Genomic DNA, 27,178 nt, shown 5'->3' with positions numbered 1-27,178 from the left:
TATTTGCCCAGAAGCAGATCTGAAAAATATAAAGATTTTAGATTACGTAGAAGATTTTTTTTTTTTCTTGCTGACTCACTAGTATTTTACTTCTAGATGAAAACAATCTAGAAGGAGCTTATATCCAAGGAGTGCTTTTTGATAAGTTCTTTAAAACTACTCAGTGGAAGAAGTCCTTGCAACCCCTCTGCGGTCTGCCTCTTCTGGAGGTCACTAGTGTAGATTTAAAGAGTATTATGAGAGAGAGGAACTGCAACTGTCTCTTCTTATCACTACAGCCCCTTCTCAGGTGTTTCACACATGATTATTGCCATTGGTATTAGAACTCCGAAAAGTGAAACTTTCCAGTCCATCTTGACAAAATAATAACTAATGAAATATAAAAAAAATCAAATGAAGACCATTATTCATACACGTACCTGAAAAGATAGGACACAAAGACTATAGGTATTGGATGCTAAGGTGTGATCTAAAACCTGGGAAATGAAAAGCGAGGATACATACTGCAGTGCAACTTTCATACAGGTCTCAAGGAATCACCAGTGTTGCAGTGAATTTCCCTTCTGAGAGAAATGGTAGCAGTTTGCCGGCTACTGACAGCGTTTTTCACACTGTCTTTTACTGATTTGTTTACTCAACTTCACAAGACTTCACTTGTTTGTAAATATATTTCGTTTTGTGGAACTTTATGAGGTTTCTGTCAACCCATTTCTCCATCCTGTTGTGGTCCCCCAGAATGGCAGCACACCCAGTCTTCCCCGTTCTGTACCTTCTGCAAGCTTGCCAAGGGGGCATTCTGTCTCATCATCCAGGTCATTAATGAATATATTTTACAGTACTGCCCCAGTATCTGGGGTGTACTGTCCATCTGATGCATTCTCTGCTTGGTGCTTCCCAAAAGTATAACCCTGACTTTAAAGGTGGCCACCTGAGAAGTCAATAGCATGCAGTTGAGACATTCTGAAAATTACAGCTTAGATTACTTTTTTAGATTACACATGAATGCTGTAGCATAGGCTGATATAGTATATAGAGAGAGTCCTTTTCTCTGGGGCAGCTTTCTACTGCCTGAACAGTGAAACTGTGCTTTCTACCTTCCTGAACTCCTCTTCTGCTCACTGTGCAGATTCTGCAGTAGTCTAGGCAGCAGTGGTGATAACATCAGTCTTTCTTATCACATGACATTGATTCACCCCCAGTGCTCTAAAGGACACACAAACCTAATGTAAAACATCATGAAAAATCATGCAATTTAAAAGAATTTTATCATAATGAAAGCATTTCAGAGGGGTATTTGTATCTCATTAAACAACAAACTGCTGAGGAACAGAAACTATTTCCAGATGTAGGAAGTAAGCCATTGAAAAGAAATGTGGCTACACAGCTAGTGAGTGATTACTAAAAAGGGACTGTCAACTGTTCTTCCTAAACCAGAGCATTGTTTCACCTGGGGGTATTTACACTGGCTACAAATTAGTTGTACAAGCTTCTTCCAGCTCCTGTTATTAGATGGATTTTCTGAGGATATCTGCTAGAATGTAAAGTAACGAATCTCCCGGAGTACTTCTCTTTCTCAAAGTGACTCCTAAAGCAGATTGAAGGATGACAGATCCACTTGATGGTAATTTTAAAATTCTTCCATCCTGACTAGAAAGAGCTTTTAGAAAGCTTTCTCTGAAATGATAACAAAACCCCAGATCGAAGGCCTCCACTTCTTTGTTAAAAATAGATTCCGTGTATTTTTCCTCATGATGGAAGTGTTAGCTTGGCATAAAAGCACTGTTAAGAGCCCAGATCTTTGCACTAGAATACAGGAATCGTCCTTGCCTCTTCCCCTTCTTCCTTTTCCCCACTGTCCACAGAAAAATAGGAAAAAACTACCAATTCCAATGTCAGTATTGTCAAAAAAGTACATTTTGGAAATATTCTGACCTGTAATTATCCAGTAATTTTTCAATTCCTTTATTTTTTTAAAATGTCTACACTCTGCACTCTCACTGTCATCTTTGGTCATCTATTCTATGAGCTCTACAATTATTTACTATATCCTTTAAAATGAAAACATACCTAAGTTTGTCTAGAACCAATCACTTTCCAAGCATGTAGCCCTGCCTATAAAATATCACACAAGTACTTAAACTACCCTCAGTCAGCAGGCCTATAGAAATATTTTTTTGTTATTTTGAGATAGTTGTATGATGAGATGCAACACAATGACATGATGATGGTCATTGAAGAGGAAAATAGTGTTGCTCTTACAAAAAATGAGGTCCAAAAAGGATTTGTTACACAGTTTTTTCTACAAGTAAGCCCAACACACTCAGTAATGAGTTAAACAGACACTGATTTGTCTTATGCTTCTGCTGTTTCTTTCAAATGAAGTAAGGTAGGAACACCTGTCAGATTAAGGTATGAAAAGAGATACAGATATTTTCCAACTGTCTGAAACTGGCAAACTTCCACTATAACTGACGCGTGTACATGAATACCACAGAAACATAAGCAGAGACCACAGAAATACTCTGAAAATTATTCTAATCTAAACATAAAGAGGAACTGATAATTTAAGCAAATTCTGCAGGGTTCAGTTTGTATGTCTCTGGAGATATACTCTGCAAAGAAGAACCAACATATGCAGCTTCTTCAAAGCAAAGATGTGATCAGAGATCATATTTATGTCACCGAGTGATGTAAATAATGATGCCCTCGAGTTAAAACTGTGCTGAACTTCTCCAGTCTAAATTGATTCTTGTATGATCTGACATTCCCTGGCTTTTGTGAAACCAAATATAATATATTTATGAATCAGACAGATGTCTTCAATATTACAGTGCTGTCAGCAATCCTGCCTCCCTGATGTTTAATATTTCATATCATAACAGAGTTTGTTCGGAGAGCTACTATCTGGTGAGAAACATCAGAGGAGAAATCTCGGTCCACCAATGTCAATGGCTACTCATGTTATACTCTAAAGGAGCACTAGAATGGCCATTTTAGTGTAATAGTGGCTACAAAATAGAAATTGGATTAAACAGAATTTGACAAACGTTAACTTTTGACGGAGCTGGATCAAATCTGGTTTTAAGAACATTGAAACTTTTTTCTGTTTCAAGCAGAAAAATCCTGCCCTGGTCAGAGTAAAGGGAGTCTGCGACTTACTTTGAAAGGATCATGCCATCAACATTATTAGGTACCAGGTTAATCACATTTCTTTTTATGCAATATTGTATTACTGTTCATTAAATAAAAGTTTGAACAGCTCTGTTTAATTTCAAGTTCTCCATAGACTGTTAATACATTAAAAGAATTAGGCTATGAATCAATAGTTGGATCTCAACCTCCCTAATGCTATTCCCTCAAAAAAACCCCAACCAACCAAACCAAACAAAAAAAATCAATGCTTCTGTTCACTTGCAAAGATCTCCAATGAGCCCTAATACAGATTCCTTATCTGACAGCTGAGTTACTTGCATACAGAACGCCATAAAGAACAGAAATAAAGCTCTAGCTTTTCCTGGCACCATCAGATTTGATCACAGCATCAGTAATTAAAACTTTCCTTGTCCAGCTAGCACAATAATAAGCTAATAATAAGCTAAAGAATGAAAATGAAGAAACCTGTTGAACTGTAGGTTTACCTGACATACACTGGTGTTGATCCAGTTATTGAAGCTTACTGTAGTTTTAAAAAAACATTACAGGTTGAACTAAAGATATTGCAAGAAGAAGAAAGAACTGTCCTGTTATGTAAATAAATACTGACTCAGGCTTCTGATACAGCTGTGAATCTGATATATGGACCCATCAAACAAGAGTTTTGCAGTAACTTTTAGAGGAAGAAGTTCAGAGAGCTTATGGGCTTATGTCATGTTAGGTATGCAGCTGGTGAAATGGGGGAAGGCAGTGAAATGATTTCAATTCCTACTTTGTAATCCAGGGGAATTTATAAGTATCCTTTCAGCCTTCCAACAGAGTAGAAACATTTGCAAATGTTACTTCATCAGCTCTGTATTGCAAATTAGTTGCTTTTAGAGAGCTTCCTTCAATTTTCTGGGAAAATGAAAGCTGCTTTGGTACAGTTCATTTTGATGCACAGCATTAATTATGCATTTATGCTTGTCAGCCATTTATTGTTTGATTTGTTCCTATGGCCACATAACATGACTTCCATAAACTTATTCTAAATATCTCATCTGAGACAAATTCTAATTTTAGAAACTCTTCATCATTAATATCTATTTTCTATTTATAAGACAGTATTCATTAAATGCCCACAGTTATTAATCTCCTGCATTCTGTTAGACTAGCTTTAATATATTTTCCTTTTGTTTTTTGTTTGGTTTGTTTCCTAAAAAAAAAAAGATGCTTACAGGTCAGTTTATTTTCACATGTAGTTTTACTTACCATTCAGCTAAACCCCTGAAAGCTCCAGGCTTGTTAATGAGTGCTACATGGATATTAATAGCAACTGATATCAAAGCCACTAAGTCAAATGAATGCTTACTTAAGATAGCACTGTTTGTCACCAAGATAAAATGCCTTGTTAATGTTATGCATAAAATCAATTGATTTTAATTTTCTGGCATCTGTTTCAGTTCTCCTCACTTATTAGTGACTAGCATTCATGGGTTTAAGCGAAAATTACTGAAAAAAGATGTGCTTCATCTCCAGCTAAAGGTGAGCAGCTGGTGAAATTTTCAGGGGTCCAATGGTTGCTAAAAAATTTGAAACAAAGTTACACAAATTCAGGTACAGCACTGGAAAGCTATGTGACACATGAATGGTACCATTTGCAGGATCCCATATTCTCCAGATACACCATATGAACTTCCAGCCTAGATCAAAAGACCAAGGAACACCCTCAAATTTGCTATCATATCCGCAAAAACACAATAGATGTTGTCCTGTCAGATTAGCTGGAATTGCAGCACTTCAGTGTCAGAGCCTTTCACAAAGCATGTAGTTCATCAGTTGTCACCTGCAATACCCCGGCTTCATTTGAGCAACTCTACTTGAGCTGCTGAGAAGTCCAGCCAGAACCAATGTCCTGGAATAGCCTGAAGTAAAAAAGAAATATGATGTGAATGGTAAGTTTGATCTCCTGAAATAGTAGATTACATAAGCTTTAAAAATGGGTGGTTTCATTTGTACTGGGTACTGCAAGAGGGCAGCTAGGAAGCACAGATGGCAGAAGACTTATTCTGCTGATTAGTTCAAAGCAGAAAGCCAAAGGAAAGAGGACCTTTTCAGCCAGTGACATGGAGATGGGACCAGCAGCTATGAAGTAGCTAACAGAAGACTCTTGCAGCACCAGGAAATTCCTGGGAGTCTCCAAACTGAGAAACACATTTAGAGTAAAAGGGGAGATCAGTCAGAAGGACTATCTCAGGTGCTGTACTAAAAGAAAAATACATCCTGATACTTTCAAAAAAGAGGGAGAATCTTGTGGAGTAGGCAATAAATATGGCAAAGCTGGATGGTGGACCAAAAGCCAAAGAAGTGATGTAAACCCAGAAAACTACAACCTAGCTTAGACAGGGTAGCAAAAATGGTGACATCTCAGTGGAAAAGGCAGAGTGCCTTTGATCAGATGCTTAAGAAATTAAGACTGGAAGCTGATGGTGCATCAGCAGGGCCTAGCATAGGGAGTAGTGGATCTGAACAGACTGATATAGGCATACGCTATGCAGTGATACCTATAAAGATCACCAGTAAGTGAGGAAGTTGATTCTGATCATAATATCCCAAAAGGTATTATGAGGACTTCAGAAATATCTTGCCTGAGCCAAAATTTTGTTATTCTTGGGAAGATTCAAAATGCAGAAAGAGAAAATTTCTATTCTGCTTTCTGAAGAGACAGAAAGACATTGTAATAAATCCCATGCCTGAGGCTAACCACAGACAACTCCAAGGTTGACAAGAAGGTTTTCTGATGAATTCTGCAACTGGTGCCTGAGGATGAGCCTGATTTCAGAAAAACATTGGGCTAGGATACACTATGGGCTTTCCAGATGACTAACCCTGCTGAAAAGCAATTACGAAGAGGTGAAATCCCAGTCAACAGTGAGCTAATAAGTACTGCAGAACAGCAACTACCAGCAGTGAGGGAGAGTCAACATCACTCAACACCATCCTCATCAAGCTTGAGAGTGTGGAGTACGACATCCCAGGGGCCCAACAGTCCTGCAGCAAGTGCACACTGCATAGGGGCCCCTGATTTTCACTGACACACTGATCTCCTAAACAAAAAGAATAAGAGTTTGCATTTTGAGGGGCAGAAAATTGCTCCCACATAGATCACGAGAAATACAGCTGGTATGCAAATCAGTTTGAATGATCTGAAGCTGGTATGAACTTTTATGGGACACAAAATGCTTAGGCTTTTCAAGCTATGCACATTTTCCATGGGTTTGATCATGATATATGTAACATCAACCCTGATTCTCAAAAGAAGGCCTTTGGCAAAAATCTGCTACTCTTGGAAACAAGCTGCTTGTGGTATATTGGCACGACCACATTAAGAATGAGATAATCACAAAATGTAACCATGTGAAAAAGATTGTGATTCATGAGAGGATCCAGCTGATCAAGTCTGTCAGATCACGACTAACCACTTGCAGAAGACTGTTGTTCTCAGCTGAATAGAGGGAAGCGTATAAGAGGCAGACCATAGAAAAAGGGCCAGCTGCCACCCAAAAGACTTTAACTTAGTAAGGCAGAGCACAACACGTGGTTACAGTTGCAGTATGGCCCCTTCCTTCAGTGGACTTCCAAACAGAAAAATCCCAATTACTGGAGACAAGGTCCTTACCCAGCCTGGAAGCAGTGGAAATATCAAAATGAAGTATCTTTCCATCTGATACTAAATAATGAAAACACACAAGCCTATCTTTCCAACCAGGATATGTGGAAGATAAAGTACCTATGGTGACCTTGACTGTATGAAGAAAATCTGAACAATTTCTTAATATGTGGAACTTAAGATACTGTGCGTAAGCAGTAGGTATATTACCTATAATACTCCTTTAAGTTTTCCTCCAGATTCCAAGCATAGAGGGTGCTATGGAAAGCATCTGAAAGAACACTGTTCTCTTTAATAGCGACACATAAATATTAAGCTGGAAGAATAGACCAAGGAGGACGGCAGTGTAAACAGTGAGTGCTGGAAAGAAAGGGGAAGCGCCAAGTGGCTAACGTAATAAATACCAATTGGATTTTTTCAGGAATAAATTACTTTTGCACTTCAATTTTAGGTTTCAATTTATTTTGAGATGTATAGAGACTATAAAAGGTAAAGTGATTTATAGAATACGTATACCTGGAATGTAGAGAAAGGAGAACATGTGATGAGTTATGGAGGTATGCTTTATGAAGACTGCTATAAAGTCATAGCTTTCACATTAGGAGAGTACTGTACAATCCAATCCAAAACTCACATTTAGTACAAACTTAAATTGACTATTTGTTCCAGAGGTAAAGTTAAAGACAGAAGTATGGTTTGCTGAAGGGAGATATTAGCTGTGATTGCCATTCAGCAGGCCAGACTGGAGGAATAAGAATATGCAGGGATTTAAAAATGCCCTTTCAGGAAAAGGAAGAACAGCATCATTAGCCAACAAGAAAACAACCAACCATTCTAATGGCTTTTCTGCCACTCTATAAACTGCATAGTTAGGGAGATCCAATCAAAGAAATGCAAAGTTAACTGGGGCTTGGAAAGGGGAATTCTGGTATTTGATTCATTTCTTAATGGAAAGCACTACTGGGAGGAGGGATAAATGTTCTTATACACAACTCATCAGTTTTCTAAGTGTTGCTGTACGTGTTACATTCTCTTATATTCTAGTAAAACCACTACTACAATTGTTTACTACTTCTCATAATGAATATTTTTATGCAAGACAGTTACATCAATAGATATAATATGATTCATTTTAGAGCCATGCAGAATTACAGATTTCAGTTTTCATCTGGAAAAATATATCTCTGATCATATCGTGATCAGCATGAATTTGATTACCTTATTCAAATGAATTTCTCTTCAATACTCACTAGAATATACTGACCAGAAGGGCCAAAGCTTCCATGGCATCCACTTCAGAAGCTTTGTGTAAGTGATGTGGGACTTTGATTACAGCTACTGAAAAATCTTGGAACACATTTTAAATAAAACCATGTACCCAGGCAGGGGCAAAGTGGATCCACTGATCTAACAAATCTCTCCCCTCCTTACAGATGCAAGAAATAAAAATTACAGGCACAGATTTGAGGTTAGACCGTATCATACCATTCCAGTGTATCTTGTTTAAAGTTTCATCAGTTACTGACACAACTCAGTATCTTATTGAAATAAGCTTTTTTAACTCTGGATTTAAAATGAGTACGATTCTCTCTTTCAGCAGTTCAGAGAATCCTGAGAGTACAGTTCTATAACAGTGTTTGCAGTATGATGGGCACACAAGTGTTTTCTAAACCCAACCCCCAATGTTAAGAGGATTTTTTATACTCCACTGTATTTCTTAAATTAATGCTTTTCCAAGTAGACATTTCATTTTATAAAAACATGAGGCATTTTATATATGACAGCTCCTTTTACATACGAAAGTTTATAAATATTTTCTCCGGTTTGCTGTTTTCTCTAACTTTTTCCCCATGGTGTAAGATAGGTACCTGTTAAAAACTGTACACCACAATCCGACATATTAGCTTAGAAGAAGCAAACATTAAGAACTGACTTGCTGTCTTGAATTAAGGAAAGATTCCATTTATTAAAACATTATTTCATTGTGTTGTAGATATCTGATTACTGCCAACTACTCTAAGTTTCTGCTGCGTTATTTTGCGTAAACATGGAATTCAACAGAAGGTAACATGAGCTGCTCAATACTTTGCTTCTGTTGTATCCAAAGTTTTGAATATGAACATTATTTCATAATAATAATAATAAATTATTGGGAATGAAAATTACAGATAAAAGAAAATTCAGAAATTACTGAAATAACTGTTATGAAAGAAATCTCAGACCATTAATTTGATATACAGAAAAACAGACCTGCCAAGACCTTGTGGTAGCAATGGAGATACACGCATGCATGTTTTATGTATGAAGTAGATAGTCTCCAGGAAAGACAATCACCAGGACCAATTATAAGGGAGTTTTGCAGCTGTTCTGCACTATTTGATTCAAGTATTATACCAGTAGTTTTAGATTTATTGTTTTGGCTGGTTTCGGAGGTGAGAGAATTACTTATTTCATTTCAGTAGAGAAAAGAGAGAGTTAAAAATTAAATAGCCTCTAGGAGGCAGGATCAGTACCAAACTGTAAAGGAAAGAACCATATGCTAAATGCTATGGCCATGCCCTAAATTTAATGTCAAGTTATGATTAAGTATCCCCAGGTCACTCATAAGATATCCCAAACTGCTCTCAAAATTATTGACAGTTATGAGATGATAGCAGAGGCCTTCAAATAAAGGCAGAGGATGATACTAGGGGCCCCAGGAATATAATCATGAATAGTTAATTACTGTCACAAAAGGAATGTGATCATGGAACTGGCTTATAGATAATAATGTGAACAAGGAGTATGTATGTATATATAAAGAATTGTGTGTAAGGTGAAATTGGGAACCCACAAAGAAAGAAAAAGTGAATGGCTCTCATTAGTTAACTTATTGGACCCAGGAGCAGGGTAGAGGAAACCCCCAAAGTCAAAATTCTCCTCTTAATGAAGAGCCAGGGGCTGCAGAAGGCTCATGTAACACCCTCCCTTTTCTTGAGGAAGGTGAGCACCCAGTCTTGTGGTTCATGGAAGCCATGCAAGGGCAAGGATAACACACTGGAGAGAAGAGTGTCGGTACTAAGGAGCATGCAACAGTTGCAATTGTTCCATTATTAGGACATTTTCCTGAAACTGCATTCTTTTATTTTCTTTATTCTTTTTCTATAAGTAGATCTGGATTAGTAATCATTCTTGAATTAGATTAACAATAAACTCCTTGCTATGCACATAAGGTATGTTCCCTATTTGCCCATAGCAAAGTTTTGTATGCCACAGTGTGCGTAGAGCTTTTGAATATGAAGCGTATCAAATACACAATCTCATTCATTCCATTCAACCTGCCATTTTGCCTGCAATGACCATTTGGGCTCACTGGACTGTCACAGTGTGATTCCAGAATGCTTGTAATGTTATCTCACATAACTCTCCAAATACAGATTGTTTCAAGATACTATTATAGTATGCTAAAAGCGATAAATCATAATCCTCATTTTTATCCTAGGAAGGAATGTTTCTCTTATGTTAAATCTTGTACTTTAACAGTTTCTGTTAGCTGAGCCTAGCTCGATTTTTAAAAAGAGAAAGAAAAAAAATTGTGTACTGTATCAGTAAAAATACACCTTCAACAATTATTCTATGTTTTCATTAATGTCTGTGTTAGACCCCAAACCCTCCCCATCTTCTAAAAAAGCTGTTAGCTAACCTTTAAACCTTAACTGCAAGGCTAGTTTGTAATAACCAGAGGAGAATTTAAAGGATTTGTTAAGGAAAAAACATGTAAACCCCAGCCTCTTCACTTTTTTAATATGCAGATTTCTATACTAAAAACTCATACTATTTGAACCAAATTAATATTACAGAGTAAAAGCTCTACCACATTCCTTTTTTTTTTCCTGCAAAATGTGTTGAGAAGAAAAAAAACTGTTAAAAATTAAATTAAGAAGAAATTGTGGCTCATAATCTGAAGTCAATGTATCAGTCCATACGTAACTTGAATTACTTCATTCTCTTATCTTAGTCTCTCTCTGACACCCTCTCACTGAAACATCAGCCAAATTATCTTACATCCTCTCAGATTTCTTATTTCTCAGATAAAGTGAACTTGAGACACCTTATATTTAAAAGCGACTTTTTGGAATTCAGAAGAAAAAGAAAATACTTGTGATGTTGAATATAATTCAGAAAACCAGCTGCCTAGACAATAATTAAAAGTTAAAGCACTGATTTACAATGACTATCAGGGATTTGTTTAAAATAAATCTTTGTAAGCAATATACAAAACAGGCCCTTAGAAGCAATAGCTTAGGCTAGCAGTATACACAGACCCTCAAGGCTACAACAGGCATTAATTTAGGGCCAAATTCCACCATCCTTATTCCCACTAGTTATTACCCTTCCTCGCAGGTCCCATTGAAATGCCCAAGTCTCAACAATATAAAGGTGTCTGTCTCGCTCTGGGAACCAGGCTGATGCTACCCTGGAAACTTGCCAACCTTGCAACAATTTCAGTGCAACTAAGCAATTATAACAGGTAAGAGGTTACTAAGAAATACTTGGAGACTTAAGAAATGCAATAAAAACTATTTTTAAAGCTCAAATATTTGTTTTTTAAAATCTCTCAGTTCTATGATGCCGTCACTTTTCTAAGTCCTTTCAGTTCCTGCTCGTCTACATTGTATTTGATAACTTTTACGGTTTTCTGCATAGTTGATATTCTTTGCTTAATGAACCTTTACTTCACAGTTCATTTACCTATGTAGAAAAATACATCACTGCAGTTGGTACTGGCTCATCCCCTGAATAAATGACCATTTCTTCTCATAAGAATTGTCCCTCTAATTCCAGAGCCAGAGTCAATGCCATTTCTTTATCAGTTATATTGCTGTGGATCCCATCCAAAGAACAGAAGGAGGAAAATCTGTCTCAACCCTTATGCAATTACGACACGTCAGAGAGAACAAGGAAGCGTAATCCCTAAAAATGAGCTTTCCACTACTCTTCTACTATAAATGAAGCCAAAAGCAAACAGAAACAAACCTTTTGAATAGTGAAGAACTTTGAATACTAATAAACTCTTAACTCATTTCTAACTAGTGAAGGTAATACACAGAGAGGGGGGAAAGCAATTTCTCCAGATGAATGTTGCCTTTCTTTTTCCTTAGAGCTCTTGGAGAGACGGAAACATGAGAATACTGGTAGAAAATGCCATGATTCACGGTCAGTGAGCAAGAATTCCAAATAGTCTCTAAGTATACTTTTCAGAGTAACCAGTCTTCAGGCAAAGAATGGTATAATTTTCAAAACCTGTTGGATTTAGCATCCTAGGAAAAAATGGTTCTCTCATATTCACATGTGATACCTGAATATATCTAATCTTCATTTAAGCTTTCAAAGATACTGTTTTCAGTATGGAACCAACTGTGCAGCTTAAAGTCATATATCTAAGTTTTTTTAGAAAATTTAGCAGATCTTCATCAGTCGTTTTCTCTCTAGTTTTCAGCCAAGAGTAATTCCATTAACAGGGAGCTGCATCCAATAATCTACCGGAAGGACAACATTTTAACTTTAAAAAACAGTGCACATATAAGTTGGAAAAATCGGAGGCATACAGTAACCCAAGGAGCATTGCTACTAATTCGAGGACTATGATCATCTTCCTGTGAGGGAAGAACCTCCAATGATGTGGCTGAAGATAGTCCTCTATAAAGCACTAAATGATGGTATTTCCAGCACATACAATCTGAACGGTATTTTCCAGAATAAGAAGCAATTACTGCACTATTTTCTATCTTACATGCTCAGCTTCTTTCAATCATGAAAGATTAAACTCGACCATGACATGTACAAGTCCCAAGTGCATTTTCATTGCTCCTTACATGCATAAAGGTCACGAAGGAGCATTAAATGTGGGTAATTGTTAGAACATACACATGACACTGCTGGAATGCATATATAAAGGAAGGTATACATTTATTAACAGGTAAATGTAAGAAATTCTAAATTGATGACTACAAGGTTAGACATGGTGGCTTTTTTCATAAAATATCTGTTCAAGATATGTCACAAACTATAGACTGGGTGCAGATTTCATGAACAGCTGCACAGCTTACGGTAGGAGATAATGATGTATATGAAAGAACATAATTTAATATTAAGCTGATATAACTTGACTTCCTGATGTTCAACACAGTATTTTTAGTCTAATAAGTACCTTTGTTTAGTTACTGAAGCAGCAGAGCTTCAGTTCAGACTCCAGCACACCCATTTTAGAAGTATTAGGTTGTGGAACTTTTAGCTTTACCTCTTAATTAAGGTTGTAAGTCAAAGTTTAAACTGTAACAGAGAGAGGCTCTTAGCACTGCAATATTTAACCTATCAATTCTCTCATATTTGCAAACGTTCATCAAGGCACTGGCAGCAGCATGCCTCCACAAAACATACAAAGAGTTTTCTTTTTTATCAAAAATCCCCCTTATGCAACAGAACAAAACCTCCCTCACAGCTTAGAAAGACTATATTGTTCCATGGCCAGCAAAGCACCGATCCAAACCTTTAGACAGCAGTAAGGAAAGATGTAATGTTATCACCAGAGGTCTCAAAATAAGAAGAAAGTTACTCTCTGAATCTATAAGGGCTGCAGTTGTGAACTGGAACAAATCAGGCTCAGCCCACTGCTGGTTTTATTGCATATTTGAACGATCACTAGGAAAGACTACAAAGCCAGGGTTTTTTTCCCACTAAATAATAAGAAAAAAAAAATTCAAGAAGACAGCACTTCTGTAACAGATATTATTAGGATTAGTTCACTGCTGAAAATGAGGCATTTTGGGCTCTATTGCTTATCTCAGCTGATAGCTACCCTGTGCTGGTTACAGTCTCCCACCTGGTGCGCTGCTTGCTGAATTGCTTAACAAGCCCTCACCAAGGCAAACCAGTAGCATACAGAACAGTTTACAGAATCTTTGCCACAATAGCAGAAAGAAATGTTTCTTGCCATTCAATTAATCTTTTTGGAGTTCCCCTCCTCCAACCCTGTTAGGCTGCAGTCTTGCTTTGAGCATCACAAGCATGTCCAGTGCAAATCCTTTGGCTTTTTGGTACTCAAAGGGGAAGCATCATTATTGATTCCCAAGGCAACTTTTACCCAAGCTATCCCAAACATCACACAAATGCTGCATTCATTAAACTTTGACTGCTGTCTTGACTAAATTAACTAGTGTATCAGTCAGGTGAATATTCTGAAGTATTAGGAATATACAGATATTGTGTGAATATTTCATCACCTTTTTAAACTTACCAATATTGGCATTTTTGGGGATGCTGAAAAGAAGCAAGCAATGTATGAAAACACGAATGACACATTTTAGTAATGGATTAAGTTAATTACCACTTCAATTTTCTCTTCCTACAGTGGAAGCACTTTAGCCAATGCTCATGCAGCATATGGCCTCATTTATTTTATTTTTTTCCCCTGCAGCATGTTATTATTTCCTACCTGAATTTGTCAGTGAACTGTCTACCATCCAGTTAAGAATCCCGATCTCCTCCTCCCAAAATTATACTCGAATCTAGGTATTGCATCTTGCTAGGAGTTGCACCTTGTCAAGGTATTGCTCATATTTCAGAGTGTGCAGCCCTCCTGCTACCAGTTCTTTTGGGCTGGAACGAGTGCCTTCATACCCTTAAAACTTCGTTCAAGGGCTTGGGAGCTGCTGAAGAAACAGGCTACCTCCCCTAAATGACATCAAACTACCCAGAATTTCTTTCCCTGAACTTTCACTCAGGCTCTTCTCCTGTTACAAATCTTATTCTCCCTGAAAGGCAAACTTCCCTGCTTTCAAAAGCCCTTCTTCATCACATAGCTCTACCGTATGATCCCTGAACTTTCATTTCCTCCAACAGCAGAATTACCTGCAGCAGACAGAGGTGAGTCTGATCAGCCAGCTGCCTTAAAGCTTCCATGCAGCTGCACATAAAATGCTTTACTGTTAATTCTACAGAGAACATTTGTTCTACTTCTAGGCAAAATCCGAGGAGGCTAATGCTGGACCTAACACTGACAGAAACTATAGCTGAAATGCTGTATTGGAATCCCATATGAGAAGATTCCTCACATATCCTTATCTGTTAATTACAGTTCTAATTAGTGGCTTTTACCAGCTTCTGCAGCATTGCTCCCTCATGTTCCAGAGAGACCTTTGGGAGTAGGAAATCTGCAGTTGGAAGGGGATGCCAGGGCAGTCACTCCTTCCATTAACTCACATTAATTGTATGGAGGAAAAAATTAAAATAAATGCAGTCTGACACTTTCTTCAGTTTTCTGCTTTCCCATGCCATAGAAGGTATGTTTTAGAGATGGAGTCCTAGCAATGTGCTTCTCCTACCAGTTACACTGTCCAAGAACTAGGCATTTTTTTTATGCTTGGATGTGACTTTTTTTAAATTGATACTATTATCAAAGAATAAAGCAACCTTCTGGCTCCACCAAGCTCCACTTCCAAAAGCAGTAATTTTTGGCAAAGGCAATGAAGCAAATTTCCCTCGCCCCAGACCAGCCTTGTATCTACCCTTATTACCTACCACAACAGCAATAGTTCAAGAACATTCAGAGTTGTAAGGTGTCACCCATAGCCCTAGCAAAGGTGCTTTTGCATATGCAACACCAATATAATGCCTGAGAACCACAGCCTACCTCTTTTACTGACAGTTCTTTTTAGCCCTTCCCCCTGACAGCACAATAATTTAGAATAACGTAATTCACAATAAACAAAATTACTGAAGAAAGTCAAGAAAAAATTCACATTGTGCTGAAAGAACTGATAATAACAAGAAGAGCTATCAAGTACAAATTTCCTTACTAGAATAGACATGACTGAATCTAACATAATATTTCACTCCAAAGAGTTTTTTCTTTTAAGGCAAGTATCTAAAATCTATGCAAGCCTAGAGAGAAAGAAAAATAAACCAACTAAACATCTAGCATACAGAAAGTTTCTGAAATTATATCCCTGACAGAGCTGTGGAAGGAAACAGTCATAAATGTAGCACAACCACGACTTTCTGTTAAACAATGGCAGAACATATCTTTGTGCTTGTTTGATAAGAAAATTTTTTTTGTTTGCATTCATTTAGGGTCAGATTGATATATTCCTACTCAAAATTAAATTGATGTTATTCTTAAAAGCAGTAGTGTGGGAGTCAAGCAATCATTTTTTATCAGCCTGGTTTTAATTTTTAAAGCCCAAAATGTCTTATGAACCTTTAAGATTAGAGGGGTAATGCCGAGCCCATTCACCAGCTTGACATATTCCAGCAAAAGAATTTGGGTAATTCCTCAGCTGACACATGTACCATGAAACGCACAAAGCTTCATGGATTTACGACAAAGGAGAATTTGATCCAGAGACAGTTAAATGACTTGCCTACAGATATAAAATGAGTCCTCAGTGGAGATGATACAGATCTCAAGAACTCCCTGGCTCAGCCCACTTTGTCCATGGTGAGGTTTGGGTTGGGTTCAGCAGAGCCACATTTTTCTTCTATCTGTAGCCATTGTTTCATTCTGCATTGTCCCAAGTGAGAAAGTGGTGTGCAGCCCTAAATGTTAGAATGTCATATGTCTGTTTTCAAAGTTGCTTTCAACTTCAGTCAAAAGTATCCAATATTTGATAACGTTTAAGAGCAGCAAACAGCTGAAACACTGAAAAGCCAGAGTCTAGGGTTTGAGACAACAAAAAAGAATAATATGAAGATGCAAGAAAAAGTAAGAGGGATTGAGCCAGCTATACTCTCTCTGTGGCTGCCACAAAAGTTAGTTGAACCTGCTATGTTAATAATGATAATTCTCCAAAGGAAGGTGTTTATCTGCAATCAGAGATTACCATGACATTTTTTCATGGTAAACAGATTGTGCTGATTAACAGACAGGGCTCTGGAATTTGTGTCTTGCAGGCAGTGTAAAAAACATTCTCAGGATGAAACAAAACATTTTCAAAATATTCCATTAAAATAGGAATTGGAGGGTTTAATGGATACTTTTTGGATATTTACAGTGAGGAAAGAGTTTGAAATTCTATTATTAGATGAAAATTTTGTTGTAGATTTGTACTTCATGCTTTGGCAGAGATTGTTCGTGACATATATGATCTACTACTACTACTATTTTTTATTGTTACAATAAAACACAAAAAATTATATTAATTTTTTTTTTCTTTAAATCAATAGCAATAGCTGCTTTTTAGTCCTGGTTGAATTTTTCTACATCACAATACCTCCTGTTGTAATGAAACAGTCTGGCATTTTGAACAACTAAAGATGATAAGTAGTCAGTATGCTAATTAGAGGAGCAGATGTTTTCAATAAATTTGTGTTAGCCTGAAATAATTTTTCTACAGAAATGAGTATGCCCTTTGCTGTTTGGCCAATCCATAAGAGTTTGATTTCAACTGGATTTTTCTCTGACTAATGACTTAGTATCCTCAGAATTCACTTTGTGATGTTTTATTTTTTTCTTTTAAAGTGAAAAAGAGTACTTATTTCCCCAGATAAAATGAGGCTGTCTAATGGTTCCTGTTATAAACTCTTGTATCTAGCTATTTATTGCCACAAGTACATCCCACACCTGAATTTAACGGAATATTTAAAAAAAAGTTTTAGTCAGTTTGAAGTATAAAATTAAGACAAAATATTTTTTTCTTATTAAAAATAATTTAATTGGTGTAATTACATGACACTCAAACATCACTGTAATCTAGAGAAAAAGCTTGAAACATGGCAGGCCAGATACTTCGGTTACTCAAATCTAAGAGATGCTTTTAACCAATTTGCAAGCTTTTTTTTTTTTACAGAAATTTTTTATCTAAACTCCCTACAGATTCCATCTGCCATGAACATGCTTCAGCATCAAGCTACAAGACCTGATGGGGAACGTTTCCTCACACCAGGAGACTCCCCAGCTCCAGCACCATGCACAGGACCTGAGCGGCTGAGACTGAGTGCTTAGGGCTGCCGCTGAAGGGGCCCAGGTGCAGAGAGAGGAGGGAGAGCCAGCTGGATGCTTCCTGCTGGTGCAGAGAAAACCAGGCTCTACTGTTCTGAAGATGAGAGGCAAATCAGGGCCACGGAGAAGGGCAGAAGGAGCAGAAGAGGAACTTAACCCTGGAAAAGATCCTGCTGCTGGGGTGAGTGAAGTAGTGACCGTTCCAGCCCTCATTCCCCCATCAACTACAGAAGTTGTCACTGGCTTAAAATATTTTCACAATGGCAAAGCCATCATCAGGAAGATTACTTAATTGCTGCTTCTAGGAGTCTACTGCCAGAGGGAGCTTGGCTGTTTTCAGCTCCAGTCAGCCCTAAGAGGAAGTGTGGCTCCAGCCTTCCACAGGCGAAACTAGGTATTGGTTATTTTTCACAACATACCAGGGCTGAATGGCATGGGAAATTAAGAGAAATACTGAAGGAAAAGCATTTGGAAATTGACAGGAGAATCATGTAGCAACATTACCTCCACAGAAAAGCAGTTTCTATCTTTAGTAGTGGTTGGAAGGCCTTACTTTTAGGCTCCTTCAGTAACAATCGCATTTTTCCATATTGCCATAGGAAGCTCTGTTTGAAGCTCTCTAGGCACCGAAAGTCCTGGCTGAAGGGACAATGACAGGGTGAAGAGCATTCTTTACTCTTAGGCTGTGGTCCTACCTTGAAATCACATAACCAGGTAAAAATGTGAGATTAGTGAGGTGAAAATAAAGATGAAATTCTGACTCAGCTAAAGCCGTTGCCTGTTTTGGAATGAGTAAAAAAGAGACAGAACTCCAGCTGTAGCGCATTAAGCTACACATACACCTAACTTTGCAACAAGCAGAATATCAGGAGAAAAAAGGCATGGGTGCTTGCTTCGCTGTCAGACACAAGGATCTAGTGCAAATATTCTCCCATATAAATGTTTTCTATCCCTAGTAAACTTAAGAAAAGTACCACCTAACATCAACCTTTTTCCTCCCAATTTCTCCTGGATTTTATACCACAAATTTGGTATGCAGCATTTGGCACAAAACCAGCATTAAAAGAAAACGTATTTTGTTCCCTCCTTGGAGGAAGCTCATGATTTATTTTCATTTAAGTTTCTCTGAAGTGGCTCCAATATGAAAGCAGAAAGTGGTGCATGCTGGAACAGGGCCCCAGAAGAGCTTTTGCAGCTCTGAAGTACAATCACTTCTACAGCCACTTGTAACATTTTAAAGAAGTAACTCAGACATAAGAGTAACATTTGCATGATTTAGTATATCTTTTAGAGAAATAAAAGAAAACAGGAAGATTTAATTTGCCTCTCACTCAAGTCAATTTTCCACATGTGGTGGCTAGTACTGCATCAGGTAGATGCTTTCAGACCAAGACAGAAGTGGACAATAGACCACTTGTACAGTGAAGCTCTCAGCAGCAATGGGCAGATCTTTATAACTCAGCGTTCTCTCCCCTTCAGTCTAACGTGAAGACCTCAACCATGTTCTACCACTTTACACAGCGATTGCTGCTGCTAACTACCATACTCTATACAAAGCTAGGCTACACTCTGCAGACATCAACACCAGTGAAACACAAAAAAGTAGAAAAGAAGGATTAGAAAATATGAAAAACCCCGCGCAGTTGTTTTTCAAAGTTGCCAAAACTTCTGAAGCGGTTATATCCTTTTCCTTCATGTATTGCTGTTATTTTTAGAAAACACTTGCACATCCACTATGTAAGAGAAATTAATACTGATGTGAAATTATATTTATTAATTATACTCTTTGATTTAATGAAAACCTGAAAATCAAAGCATGTTCTATGTTCGAGTTATGTTGAATACTCAGTTTTCTATAAGAATTTTAACTAAATATAGAAGATGAGTTTTTCTTTAAAAGTTTGCCCTAATTTTAGACTAAAATATACATAGCAAAATGATACATTAATAGAATATAATCTAAGATTGACTTGACTTTGTTTAACTCAATGGTTAAAAAAAAGGGGGGGGGCGGGGGAAAGGAGGAAATGGAAACTAGCAGTTGTGAAGCCCAAAATTCAGATTGCCAAACACATTCTGCAAAAATATGCAGTCCTGATCCTCACATTCAAGGTAAATAAATTTAAGCATTAATGTGCAGTGGAAGACTGCTGGAGAAGAGAAAAGCCAGTGAAGCAAAGGAGTCTAGCTACTGTACATTACTAGTTTTACAAGACTTACAAAGTTAAGAGAGGAAAATATTGCTGTCCATAAATACACTACGATAAGCATGAGGGAGGGAGAAGCACTGCTGTTTCAGGACCAGAGAACAAATAATTCCAAGGACAAATGTGTGTGAACTGATCATACATACATTAAGGCTATATAAGAAAAAATAGTTTTAGCTATTCCTCCATTATATTCCTGGGACATGTTTTCAAGTGAGATGGTGCAACAAGAAATTTACTTTCATTTACAGTTGTGTTGAGTAACTTCCATAGAAGTGACTACATGATGTTGTCCTGATGAAGCAGGGAACTGTAATTAATGACAGTGTTTTCCAATCCCTTGTTCTTATTTTCTTTTATGAAAATGAAGGAATTTATTTATCCCATGCACATGGAGATTTGTGTGACTGCAGAGGACATAAGGGTCAGAGAAGTCACAAAAAAACAAAGATGATACTGGGATCCTCATGTCCACTATCAAAGTCCAATTATTGTTCATAATAGCGTACAAACAAGATCTTTCATTCTAACCCTTTGCTACATCAGCAACAGTATCATACAGTTTCAAAACCTTACTAAAACTGCCCAGATAGTAAAAGATTTTGAACTAGAGACTTGACACCAATAACCTTTCAGCTAATTTGAAACTGCAAAAGAATAAAAACAAAGTATCAGTACAGACTGACCCCTTAGTGTCCTCGGTATTTGTTACAAGGCAGCATATTAATTATCTGCATGCATAAGACTTTTTTAGGGTCTTGGTGTCCCTGTGTGAAACTAGAACACAACTAGAAAGGATGCAGTGAGATGTGAAACATACATTTTGGTGATGCACGGCATTGAAGTTTCATTTGATGTAGTATCCTGTATAACTCGATTTGCTTGTTGACGCTGCAGCTTAAAAATCTACAACTGCAGATACATTCCATGATATTTCTGGTAAAAACTACTATGTTTTTAAAAGAAAAAGATATTTTGGAATTTATATTATATAAAGATGAGCAGATATATAATTTTTATACTCAAACCTTCTTGTGAAAAGGAATACCTTAATATGTATGCCTAAAAAAGGAGCTCATTTTACAGCATCTAGATAGCATTTATATAGCTTACACATGACAAATGGAATCCTTCTATTTTCAGAATATTTGAAGATAGATGGTTAGTTACAACAATATTTGAAAAGCAAAATCTTGATTAAAAACAACATTTTAAAACTATGTGGACTTCGGGGTATTTATTGAATATTCACAGTCAGTCTTAATAAATATTTCCTGCAAAAGCTCTCTGTCCCTACACAGTGGCATATTTTTCATGTTTTCAAGAAGACAGAAACTTTTCCAGAAGACAGAAACATTTTGCCATTGAAATTTTATTGCTTCACTTGTGAGTTATAAAGATTTATAGCTTTTCTCAGTTGGTGTTAGAAGCATCACTAACACAAGGGTATTGCTCTCAGAAAAAACTGAGAAGCTGTAGATTAGAAAAACATTTGCAGTGACCATTTTTGTGTTTGTAGTCTTTGCTAAAAATGCTGAATCTGCTATTAGAATTTGTCTGCATTTGTTTGCAATAAAGTAACAATCCTCTGTTGAATGAAAAACTGTTCAGTTCAGATATAGTAAAATGGGTATATAGTAATGATCCAACAAAACACTTTGAAGTGTTTGGTCCTTTTCTTCGTACCTGGCCATTTAGACAAGGGGCCTCATTTTCAGAACCAATTGATACTGTGATTTCCATGGAAGTCATTAGGAACACTCTGCACTTCAAAACATCAGCCACCCCTTTGCACTCTAAATAGCATTCCAAGAAACTTCTCTTAATCCAAAATCATGGAAACCCTACTGCGGCTGCTATTCAATACTGAAGAAGTCTAAAGTCACAAGGGGCTTTCTAACTGTGGAGCGTTGCCAGGGCTTCTTCAGCTCTGCCCCTGAGTGGTGCATGGGGGCTGTGTTCACTGCACCCCTTATCTTCCCATGACGTTAGAAAATCAAATCTCCCCTATCCAAGGGGAGTTTCTTACCTGGCCAGTGCTGGGTTACTCTGGAGATGAGAATGGGATAGCTGTACCAACTTCTTTTGCTAAACCTGGGTCACTGTGAATTAAAGACAAGAGACAAGGGCCATAAATATATCATTTAAGAAGGAGAGAAGCTCTGTAGCCTTTGCCTCCCTAGCCTTGTGTAGCTGTCAAGCTGCTGCAGGGCAAGATCTTGCATATAAATCAATGCCACAGGGTGATTTTCCCAGAATAATTATGTCTCGTACCCAAATTTCATTTACCTTCTCTCCAAAGAGACAAGAACAGAAGACAGTATCTGGATACGGGGAAAATAAAGACAGTAAAGTTTGGGATTTAAATAAATGAAGATGCTGCCACTGATTATAGGATTTGCAGAGTAAATTAACCTGCACACAACCTCCACAACACCAGAACTAGAGCGCTACCAATACCTGATAACACCACCTCGGGGGAATCCCCCTGGTAATGGAATCCTTGTTTGCTTCAGCTAATGCTTCATGTACTCAAAATTTGCTAGTTGCTCAGAGCAACTGGGCATAGAAAGATCACTTCTTTGTCCTAATTTGATGATGTGAATTTCTTAAGGAGGAAAATGATTTTTTACATTTTGTCATTATTTTTATTGCCAATTTTCATAATAAATTACAAAGATCAAGAACTATGCTGTAAGGCAAATCTCACATAGTAAGAGTGAGAAAAAAAACTCAGTAAAATTTGATTTTCCTCATCATTGGCTCTTTCATATCCCAATAATCCATTTTTGGGACAGATTCTAATCTCAGACGCAGCGTGGGCATCTCGGCATACCTAAGAAAAATCTGTCACTGTGCATCATGCGTGATATTAGAATCTGGCCTTTCCATTGTGGATGGAACATGTGCATAAAGTTCTTATGACTTTTTATAATAGCCGTATTTTCTAATATTTGCAACTGTGCACATTTTTGCCTGAATTGCCTTTCATTCCACAGATGGCAATTATGAAAAGCCGTCACATATGGCAACTACAAAAATAGATTTGTCTAAGGCTATGATCATACAAATTCACCACAAAATCCAGCACTCTGAACACAGTCCCTTTTCTGAGAACTTGGGTCGTGCCTTAGTCCCTGCTCCTGTAACGAAGTCAACTGGCAATGTCAGAAAGTAAGTCAGACCAAAGAGCTGTCAATTACTATGATTTTACCCTGATTTATTTCTCAAGTTTGCAAGGGAATGAACTTTCTGACTGCATCCAGGAAACCCTCTAGGCGTACATTTAACTTTATATAAAGAATTAGCCCCAGGGAGATCAGTCACATCTCTCATCACTTGGACAGATCATCACCATTTTGTTCAGATTTTTCTTTTTTTTCCCCCATAATCAAGTCAGTATGTGAGTACGAGGCATAATATGGTCTGCAGAAGGTGGCCTTTTTGACCCATGGCTTTCAGTTGCTTTTCCACAAATGCTGAAGATAAGCCTAAGTTTTGACCCACCCCTGCTTGCTCTGTGCCCGCTAGCAGGCCTGCCCCGGGACACAAAGCTCTCCTGCCCTCCCACCAGGCAGGAGGGTGCTGGGCTGTCACGGGGCATGAGGGGGTTGGCAAGGGGCTGATATGCACACACACGCTGGGTATCTGTGGCAGTTTAAGCCCAGCCGGTAACAAAGCACCACGAAGCCGCTCACCCACTCCTCCTGGCCCCGCCCCAGTGGGATGAGGAGAAAATAAAAAGAAACGTTAGTGGGTCAAGACAAGGACTGGGAGGGATCACTCACCACTTATGGTCACGGGCAAAAGACAGGCTCCACTTGGGGAAGAAACAAAATCAGTTTAATCTACTACCCATCAAATCAAAACAAGGATAATGAGAAGTAAAACCCAACCCGAGAACACCTTCCCCCCAGCCCTCCCTCCTTCCACTCCCGGCTCTCTCCACCTCCTCCCCCCGGCGGCGCAGGGGAACAGGGGACGGGGGCTGGGGTCGGTTCCTCACACGCCGTCTCTGCCGCTCCGTCCTCCTCAGGGGGAGGAGGACTCCGCGCTCGGCCCCTGCTCCGCCGTGGGGTCCCTCCCGCGGGAGACCGTCCTCCACCAGCTTCTCCGACGTGAGTCCTTCCCGCGGGCTGCAGTTCCTCACCAACTGCTCCAGCGCGGGTCCCTGCCGCAGGGCGCAGTCCTTCAGGCACAGCCTGCTCCAGCGCGGGCTTCCCCACGGAGTCCCGGCCATCCTGGGGGGCATCCATCCATCCCCCTGCTCCGGCGTGGGCTCCTCCCTGCCCGGGCTGCAGGTGGGCATCTGCTGCCCCGCTCCCCTCCGTGGGCTGGGGGGGGACAGCCTGCCGTCTCACCGCGGGCTGCGGGGGCATCCCCTCCTCCGCCTCCTCCTTCACCGCCCTCGGTGTCTGCAGAGGGGTTTCTCTCGCATCCCAGCCTCCTCCCCCGCTGCAGGTTTCCCCTCTCGGCCATGTTCTCCCCGAGGCGCTACCGCCGTCGCTGAGGGGCTCGGCCTGGGCCAGCGGCGGGTCCGGCCTGGAGCCGGGGAAGCTTCGAGAAGCTTCTCCCAGGAGCCGGCCCTGCGGCCCCTCCCCTGCTACCAACACCCCGCCACACAAACCCAAACCAGTATCTTAGAATGACGGCTGCTCTTTACCAGTGTATTTCCTTAAAGGTCTTTAAAACAATTTTTAATAGCACAGTTAATTTTTCCTTCAGAAAGACCTAATTTGTTGTTTGCCAATTTATTCTCTTAAACACTCCAGTTAACTCAGTCTCAAATACCAACCACTTTGTTTTCCAAGGGCTACCCAATCTAACCTCCACATATATTTTTTATTAAATCCAGACAGAAAGCACTCATTCCCTCTTAATTATTTTAAATTACCCATAATTCCTTCATCACAGTGTTTCTCTAATGTAGCCCTCCAGTCTAGTAACAGCTTGCTCAGCTATATTCTCTAGAAATACAGCATATCCTTTATTTCTTACCATGCATCTAAGACCAATGCAACTTTCAACATTATTTAAGGGTCATACAATCTGGAAATGTTAAGTGCTAGATAAATGTATATTATTATTTTGCCCCACTGTGATGTTCACAGCACTTTCATTTTGATTTTTCACCTGCTATTGACTAAACTGTCATCCTATACTGGCCTTAAGATTTACAGTTATGTTTACTTAATAGTTTTCAGTTCTTCAGATCCAGCTCTACAACACCTTTGATTTTTAGTAGGTATCCACCATCAGGTGTTGGGGTGGTGGTTGTTTTTTTATTAATATAGTAATTACTTTACTTTTTTAATTTGCTGCATTTTCCTCCAAAATTTCTCTCAGAGGCAAAATACAAATCATTCTTATAAGGGCATTAGTATTCTGGTGTGTTTTCCTGACTATCCTTTCAAGTCCATTGTCTAACTACGTACTATTTATTTGAGAAAAATATATAGAGAAAAGGCTGAGTCCCAAACCTGCACTGGCGTAAATCTGTACAACTTACTTGGAAGCAGTGACATTCTGCTGATCTCAATTAAACCTACAGCAGGTGATGATTTGGCCTAAACATGTTAACCCTTCTAGTCGCCTTCAGCACACACCTACAAAAAAAAAAGCTAAAGTCTTTTCTAGTTTATCTATAGACACTTTATTACTCTGAATAACCATCAGCAAATTGCAACCTCCTCTGACGTTTCTGGCTGCTACTCTAATGACTCTTGACTTTAGGAATGCCTCATTTGCCTTCATCCAGCCCCTAGAAAAGGCTCTCAACACGGAGCTTTTTGTACCGCAGTATTTCTGTCCTACTAACTCAACGTTCCTTTGCACCTTCAATCATGTCTATTCCCACTTAAGGCTATCAGCCCCCTTTTTCCTATTGCTGTTCTCATCAAGTAGAGTAAAAGCCTCTAAATCTCTAACCCAACTAATTTGTCTGAGTAACACCAGGAGATGGTATTTGATCTAATTTACATCTCATGAAATCCTAGTGACTTCAGTAAGTCGCACAGGATGTAAATCAACCCACAATGTAGCTCACAAGCAAGTTTCTCATTACATGCCAATATAGCCGGCTTTTCCCCATTAACTAAACTCTGCAACTCTTTCCCTCTCATAGTATCTGTCTTCTCTTGAAGAATATTCCTCAGATGTTCAGTTCTCCTAGCTTCTTAGCATTTTTTCCTCTGAAAATACACCTTTCTATTGTTTACAGCAATACTGCAGTTCACTGTTGCCCAACATCCTTCTCAACTTCTTTCCCCTTATCTCTACGATAATTTTCATGCTATTGAAAGACTAACAGCTTTTTTTGCCATCCTGTTTTCTCATGCTATTACACATCAGAGCTTTCTCAACAGCTGCTTTGATACACTGTACATCTAAACCACTTTGCTTGCATTACCCTCATTAAGAAAACAATAACTAAGAGCAGTTTGTTTGTCTTCAAGTAAACAGAAAAATTCAACACTATAAAATTCAATGGAGACACTCATCTGGCTATATCCATCCACCTCACTTAGCTTCCTCGAAACAAAATCATCCATATACAGTGGATGTTCCAAAAAGATAGGCCGATTTTATAAACCAGTCCCAAAATACAATCTTGCAATGGTTGTGTTTTAAGTATTGGCATGAGTTAACCATGAGAGAGTGCTCAGAGTCAGAATGGCATTCACTGTATCAGTGAGGTTTTCCATGCATACAGGCAGCAGTTCTCAGCTCACATACACTGGGGAAAATTTAAATCAGGAGCCTTTGCAGACATGTCTATGCATGGTGGCAGCAGCCTAAGGCTGCACAAAGATGCATTTTACAACATTACTGTGAACAACATTTTAAAACAGACTGTAAGCACTCATGGATAGGGACCATATTTTACTCTGGTCCTAAGTGAAGGGTGAGGAACAACAGAGTTTTGATTGTGCCTAGACTGGGTGTGTAGTGCAAATAACATTGATAAATGTTGTTCTAACACTCTGCTTTAAATAACTGTCTTCAGAAAGACTAAAGATGTCCTGTCTAGACAAAAACTCTGTCTGGGCAGAAAAACAATTCAAATAGCAGTGAAGATTACAAAATAGAAAAGAGGAAAAAAGGAAAAAAGTGAAGAGGGGTAGCACATTTACTTTTTCCTGAGTTTGGAGAAAAATAAAAAGCTTCCTAAACATCTTTGTAGTGTTGGAA

The 27,178-nt window shown here is 38.6% G+C and overlaps 1 long non-coding RNA gene across 2 annotated transcripts in view; it reads right to left on the bottom strand.

Annotated features, from left to right (window-relative positions):
* Window positions 1-27,178, bottom strand: part of LOC128147516 (uncharacterized) — a 178,869-nt gene that overhangs the window by 139,142 nt on the left and 12,549 nt on the right. For both annotated transcript variants that reach the window (XR_008237034.1, XR_008237035.1), the window contains exon 2: window positions 22,017-22,089. This is a non-coding gene — a long non-coding RNA (uncharacterized LOC128147516). The remainder of the gene's footprint in view (window positions 1-22,016; window positions 22,090-27,178) is intronic.

Source organism: Harpia harpyja, chromosome 10, assembly GCF_026419915.1.
Source record: "Harpia harpyja isolate bHarHar1 chromosome 10, bHarHar1 primary haplotype, whole genome shotgun sequence".
NCBI classification, from domain to species: Eukaryota; Metazoa; Chordata; class Aves; order Accipitriformes; family Accipitridae; genus Harpia; species Harpia harpyja.
Note: the sequence above shows the minus strand (reverse complement) of the source record. Positions and strands in the feature narration are given on the sequence as shown.